The 6,427-nt window shown below is 39.9% G+C and overlaps 1 pseudogene; it reads right to left on the bottom strand.

The window, feature by feature from the left end:
• The window catches only part of LOC129705961 (basic proline-rich protein-like), a 10,486-nt pseudogene extending 10,001 nt beyond the window's left edge, over positions 1 to 485 (bottom strand).
• Between the last annotated feature and the right edge of the window lie 5,942 nt (positions 486 to 6,427).

Below are 6,427 nucleotides of genomic sequence, written 5' to 3'. Positions count from 1 at the left end.
TATACTGAGTTAATAGGTGATCAGAGGCAACTGAGTGCAACAGGTGAGGAGAGTTAGGCTGATGAGAGGTGAGTGGCAGGCGAGGAGAAGGAGGGACCAGTGGAAAAGTACTGGGAGGTGAAGTGGATGAGAATGAGGAGAGGGCAGACTCTGACAATATATGCCAATCAGTACCCAAATCCTGCTCCAACATTCAATTCTTATTCAATTCCATTTACCTTCATTTATATCATATTCCTTGCATCCTTAGCCTACAAATATCTATCAGTCTTAGCAAACGGAGCATGATTCAATTACCTCTTAACACATAGTGAAGACATATTTCAGAAAATTCAGAATCAAGGTTAAATGCTGAACTCCAGGGGAAACATTAGTTTCTCACTGTGAATTCCAGCTAATCCTATATTACTAAAAGTCTGATCTTGACCGCTTTTGGCCCACTGTGCTGCGATATCCGATAGAACGCCGTCACCTACAGCCGTCATTTTTGGCCACCTCGCTCAGAGCCCACCTCCGCCTTCCGGGACCAGAGGATTTTTCCCATCGATAGAAAATAAGAGAGATATTAATGTTTTTTTTTTAATTGCCATTCTCTCTGCTGCCCCTGCTGGAGGAAGGGGAGGGACTGTAAAACCAGGAAGTGGTGTGCCTCACTCAGTCTCTGCAAGATGGAGGAAGCCATCTTTCTGAGCTCTGAATAACACTGAACACATGTCTACTCAACTGTGAGTGCCCTTAATGTGGTTTGAAAATGAAAATATGGTTGGTTTGAAGTAAAAAGGCACTGCCTGCACATGGTTGTTTGGGGGGTTTGGGTTGAAGTAAAAAGGCACTGCCTGCAAAGGTTGTTTGGGGGGTTTGGGTTGAAGTAAAAAGGCACTGCCTGCAAATGGTTGTTTGGGGGGTTTGGGTTGAAGTAAAAAGGCACTGCCTGCAAATGGTTGTTTGGGGGGTTTGGGTTGAAGTAAAAAGACACTGCCTGCAAATGGTTGTTTGGGGGGTTTGGGTTGAAGTAAAAAGGCACTGCCTGCAAATGGTTGTTTGGGGGGTTTGGGTTGAAGTGAAAAGTCACTGCCTGCAAATGGTCGTTTGTCTAAACTTGACAACTTCCTGTTTGCACTATATTGATTTAAGATAAAATGCTACCACTTACGGCTGTGATTTTTGGCCATCTTACTCAGTTCCCCTCCTATCATCAGATGCAGAGGATTCTTCCCATCAATGAAAAACAAAAGTGTTATTAGTGTTTTAAAAATGTTGAGAATCTCCCTCCTGTCAATCACGCCATGAAGGCCACACCTTTTTCCGGATGGGAGGGGGAGGGTTTATAAAACCCGGAATTGTGGGTGTGGCTCAGCCTCTGCATGATGGGGGAGGGAGAGGTCACGACTCTGTCTGAGCTGTGAATCAACTGAACACGCTGGATGTCTACTGTGTGGTTTTATGGTGGTTTTTATGGTGGTTTCACCTTGCTTAAAATAGTATGAAGCTGCATTTGAATGTGGTGGCCTTGCACGAAATGGTTTGAAACAGCATTTGGATGTGGTGTTGTTGCACCCTGCATGGAATGGTATGAAACTGCACTTGAATTTTGTGGCCTTGCACCCTGCTTGAAGTGGTATGAAACTGCACTTGAATTTTGTGGCCTTGCACCCTGCTCGGAGAAGTAAGAAACTGCACTTGAATTTGGTGTCCTTGCACCCTGCATGAAATGGTAGAAAAATGGATTTGAATTTGGTGGCTTAGTACTCTGCTTGAAATGGAATTTCAAGGAATAGCCGTGTCAACTGCCAGCCCACCATCTGCGAGCACATCAGGCGTGAGGGACTGAGCTGCCACCCCAAGAATCCATTTGGCCCACAATGTTCACACTAGCCCTCTGGAGACCAGTAGTCCCTGCAGCCAACAACACCCATACCAGCGCTCCAGAAAGCCCCCTCCCCCCCGCTGGCCAACAATATTGGAATTGGTGGAGAGGTGGAATATTGCGTCGCGGGACCAGCCCACCCGTGTGAACATGGGACCCAACGGGTCCCACTTTGTCTAGTAATTTCTATATTTAGAATGAAAAGCTGCAGTGCCCGATCGTACAAAGATGAAATAATAGAAAGGTATCTCAATTTAGGAGTAAATTATTAAAGTAAATGGAGTTAAGTTATCAGTAGCTGAAAGAAGAAGACATTAGGAGAAATTTATTTAAAGAATGAGTTGGTGGATTATGCAATTGCTTTGCATGTGGAGAGATGAAATATATAATTGAAACAGAGGAAACAACCCAATAGGTTAAGGGCCAACAGGTAAAAAACGAACAATAGATTAAGGGCCAACGCATTCAATTTGTAATTGTTTGGCAACTATTTCACACTGACACGATAGACCAAGTGGCCTCTTATTTGTCATCTTTGACAATTCAAAATAGTTGGGAAACTACACACATGTCCATCATCATTAGAGAATGAATCAGCCCTGGTGGAGCATATAGTCATAGAGTCATACAGCATGGAAACAGGTCCTTTAGCTTTTCACTGTACCTTGGTACACGTGACAATAAACTAAACTTTGGCCTAACTTATCCCATGCTTACCTTCTTCTTCTTCTTGCATATGGCGTGCACAGCCTAAAGTTGTAGGACAACTTGTTCTATTTGATTGTACACGCCGGGTTGATTGCATTCGTCGAAACAGGGCGGACTATGTGAAGGTTGCAAACTTCCACCCCCCATACTTACCAAGGGCAGCCAATTAAAAATTTAAAAATCCCAAAGAGTAGGATACCGCATCAGAATGATACACTCTATACAAAGCCTAAACAACATCTTATTTTCCATTTAAGAAAAAGCAGAAATCCAAAACTGTTAATTATTAATTCAGTAACTCAGTCTAAGAATTACCCTGGTCTATATTACTTTTCCCTCCTCTGAACTTCAGCTTTCTGTCAGGTACATGGCAAAAATATTTGCTCAGTATTTCATTGAAGGCATTTATGAATGGTAAGTGCATTAACTCAAAGTTTTTCTAATTCATTAAATATTAAAAAGGTTAGGTCTTAATACTTCCTTGAAAGTTGTTCATATCATGTTCTTTAATTCCACACACAGTTCATCATGAATATCAGTTCTTCTGTACTTCATGAGACATCAGTTGAGAGATAATCTAATAAATGACAATTGACCTGATATAATTACCGTTTCTCTCTCTGGAGATGTTGCTTGCTGAGTGGTTTCTCATTTTTATGGTTTTGTTTCACTTCAACACATTGCCATTCATGATATCTAAAGGACTTTTACCCAAGTTATTAGGGATTAATGACTATTGAATAATGAGAAAAGTAACCAGGAGAACATTGACCATTGTTAATTTATTAATCAAATCGAACTACATTTATGAAATTCACACAAGTTCAACTATTTTTCTAGTTCATGGGTTATTATTAAACGAGGGGAAAAAAGTACAATCTCCCTGGGTAATGAGCAAACTGTTTATCTTGATTTCTTCCTGCAAATTCTGATATTAGAACATAATAACATTCAGTCTCTCATGTCCATGGCAGCATTCAGTCAGATTGCAGCTTGCATGTTCCTCAAGTTAATTTATGCTGGTGTCGCCCTAACACCCAAGGCAGACACATGTTCTAATTTGCTCGCGAGCTAATGAAAATGTTTTTATTGAAGAAATGTTGATAGTTCGATCTCATTTACAAACCTCATTAAGTCATATCATGAAGAAGCCCTTGGAATGTTGGTGGCTGCCCAACAAGTTGAAGTTTATGTTAAAGTTACCCTTCATCTTGAATTGACTAGTACAAGAATAAGATCCACAATTCTAGCCTCAATATTAACCAACAAATATATAGGCATTGGAATATGCACAAAAAAATCAATTTATGGAGATAATATCTCGAATAGGAGGTTCTAATTATTAGGAATAGGAATATGAATACTTTATTGTCACATGTGACTAGGCACAGTGAGATTCTTTGCTTGCATACATAATGTATATAAATAGCAGCCACCTATACCGCTGACAAAATTACACAGCACACCGGCTCCTCCTTTTCTCTATTATGCAAAATTAAAAAGGCTTGGCCTTCATCTTTTAGAGGGATGCCCTGATGCAGTTAGTTACAGTTCTTTACAATTATAATTTTGACTCTGTTGAGGAAGAGAAAAGCTAAAGAGGTTCCCAAAACCTAGAGATTACATTTTAAAATGGAAATTCCAAATTAAGATATTGCCAAAACAATGCCAAGAATATGAATATGCTCCCGTGTGTGAATATGTTTGAAAATTGTTTGCAGAATGTAGACGTCCAGGGTGAACCTATCCCCAATTGCCTTCGATACATTTTAAGGGGATTCCAGAAAAGCTACTGGGAATCAGGGATGGATACTGTTATCATTTAACAGTTGATTTAGATGGAGCATAAACACTAACAGCGATTTGTTGGATTGAAGAGTGTACAAAGTAACTGCAGATGTTGGCATATGATGAAATAATGTGTTTACTGGGCTTGTATTCACTGGAATTTAGAAGGATGAGAGGGGATCTTATAGAAACGTATAAAATTCTGAAGTGATTGGACAGGCTAGATGCAGGAAAAATGTTCCTCATGTTGGGTGAATCCAGAACCAGGGGTCTCAGTTTAAGAATAAGGGGTAGGCCATTTAGGACTGAGGTGAGGAAAAACATTTTCACCCAGAGAGGTGTGAATCTGTGGAATTCTCTGCCTCAGAAGGCAGTGGAGGCCAATTCACTGGATGTTTTCAAGAGAGTTAGATTTACGTGTAGCTCTTAGGGCTAATGGAATCAAGGGATATGGGGGAAAAGCAAGAACGAGATACTGATTTTGGATCATCAGCCATGATCATATTGAATCTGGCTGAATGGCCTATTCCTGCACCTATTTTCTATGTTTCTATGAACCGAAGATAGACACAAGGTGCTGGAATACCGCAGTAGGCCGGGCAGCATCTCTGAAGAAAAAGGATGGGTGACGCCTCAAGTTTGAGAATGATCCCGACCCAAAACATCACCCATCCATTTTCTGTAGTGAAGCTGCCAGATCCGCTGAGTTACTCCGGCACTTTGTGTCTATCATCTGTTGAACTTAAGATGTTGTTTCAGTACTGTGAAATTCCATATAATTAGAAGTAACTGAGTAAAAGTACCACCGGTAACTACAATTAACAGATCGATGGAATAATTAACAGATCAATAGAATAATTTGGGGGAATTTTACCCAGACGAAATTATATTGATAAAATGTCACTCTTCAAGTAACAGCTGATCCTGCTGAGCTGGAAAGACAGTGAATGATAATTACTTATTGTTTTACTGTGTTTTACTAATTACTGACTTGGGTTTAGGTTTCAATGTATCTCTATCGACACAACAATAGAAAATCAGTTCCAAATCATGAGAATTGTTTTGTTCCTGCACAGTGCTGTCTTTAATCCAGGTGTCAAGGTTTCTTCTCAAAGACTTTACAAATCAATCCTTCTGTTTATTTCTGGAATTAATAGAAAGAATTGTATTAATTCAAAATTGGTATTCTGGATAAATCCATTGTTTCCAGTGGGAATTTGAGAAAAATATTTTTTTGTAATGAAAGCTCAATAAAGGAGTAGCGAAAGAACACAAATTCCATATAAACCAGTCCATCATTAAAATAATGACATCGCTTTAAAAATCAACTGAAAAGTCATTTGGGATATCAAGTGGTTATATGAACATTAAATAATTTGGTAGGGTAATAGGCCACATGGTAGGTAGTGAGAGACAGCCAAATATAGAAGAAAAACTATGTCTGGGCAACATCAATGGTGAGGCACATGTGAGGACATGTGAGGATTGCAAGACTGCATCACATCTCTTTTGATGCAAAGACTAGTAAGGCACATGAACTGAGTGTATTGATTGACACATTTGAAATATGATATTGTTACTATAAAAATGTAGTTGAAAGAAGGGTAGAACAGGCAATTCAATATTGCAGGGTATATAATGCAAAAGGAGAATGTAAATGAGTTGACAATGTGGCAATATTAGTCATGGAGTCCATTACTACAGTAAGGAGGATGGATATGGAGTCAAACAGCACTGAAATATGCCTCAACTGGTCCATGACGAACAAGAGGCCCATCTACACTCGTCACATTTGCCTGCAGTTGACCCATATCCGAACAGGTTCTTGAAATGAAGATGTGTGTGCAGCTTAGAAACTAAATGGGAATGATTACTGGGTGTGCACAGCTGGCCTCTAAAAGATATCAGAGTCATAAAGATAGACACAAAATGCTGGAGTAACTCAGCGGGACAGGCAGCATCTCTGGATAGAAGGAATTGGTGACGTTTCTGGTCGAGACATCCCTCAGTCTGAAGAAAGGCCTCAACCCAAAATGTCACCCATTTTGTGTCTATCTTTGGTTA

This window comes from Leucoraja erinacea, chromosome 2, assembly GCF_028641065.1.
Source record: "Leucoraja erinacea ecotype New England chromosome 2, Leri_hhj_1, whole genome shotgun sequence".
In the NCBI taxonomy this organism is placed as follows: Eukaryota; Metazoa; Chordata; class Chondrichthyes; order Rajiformes; family Rajidae; genus Leucoraja; species Leucoraja erinaceus.
Note: the sequence above shows the minus strand (reverse complement) of the source record. Positions and strands in the feature narration are given on the sequence as shown.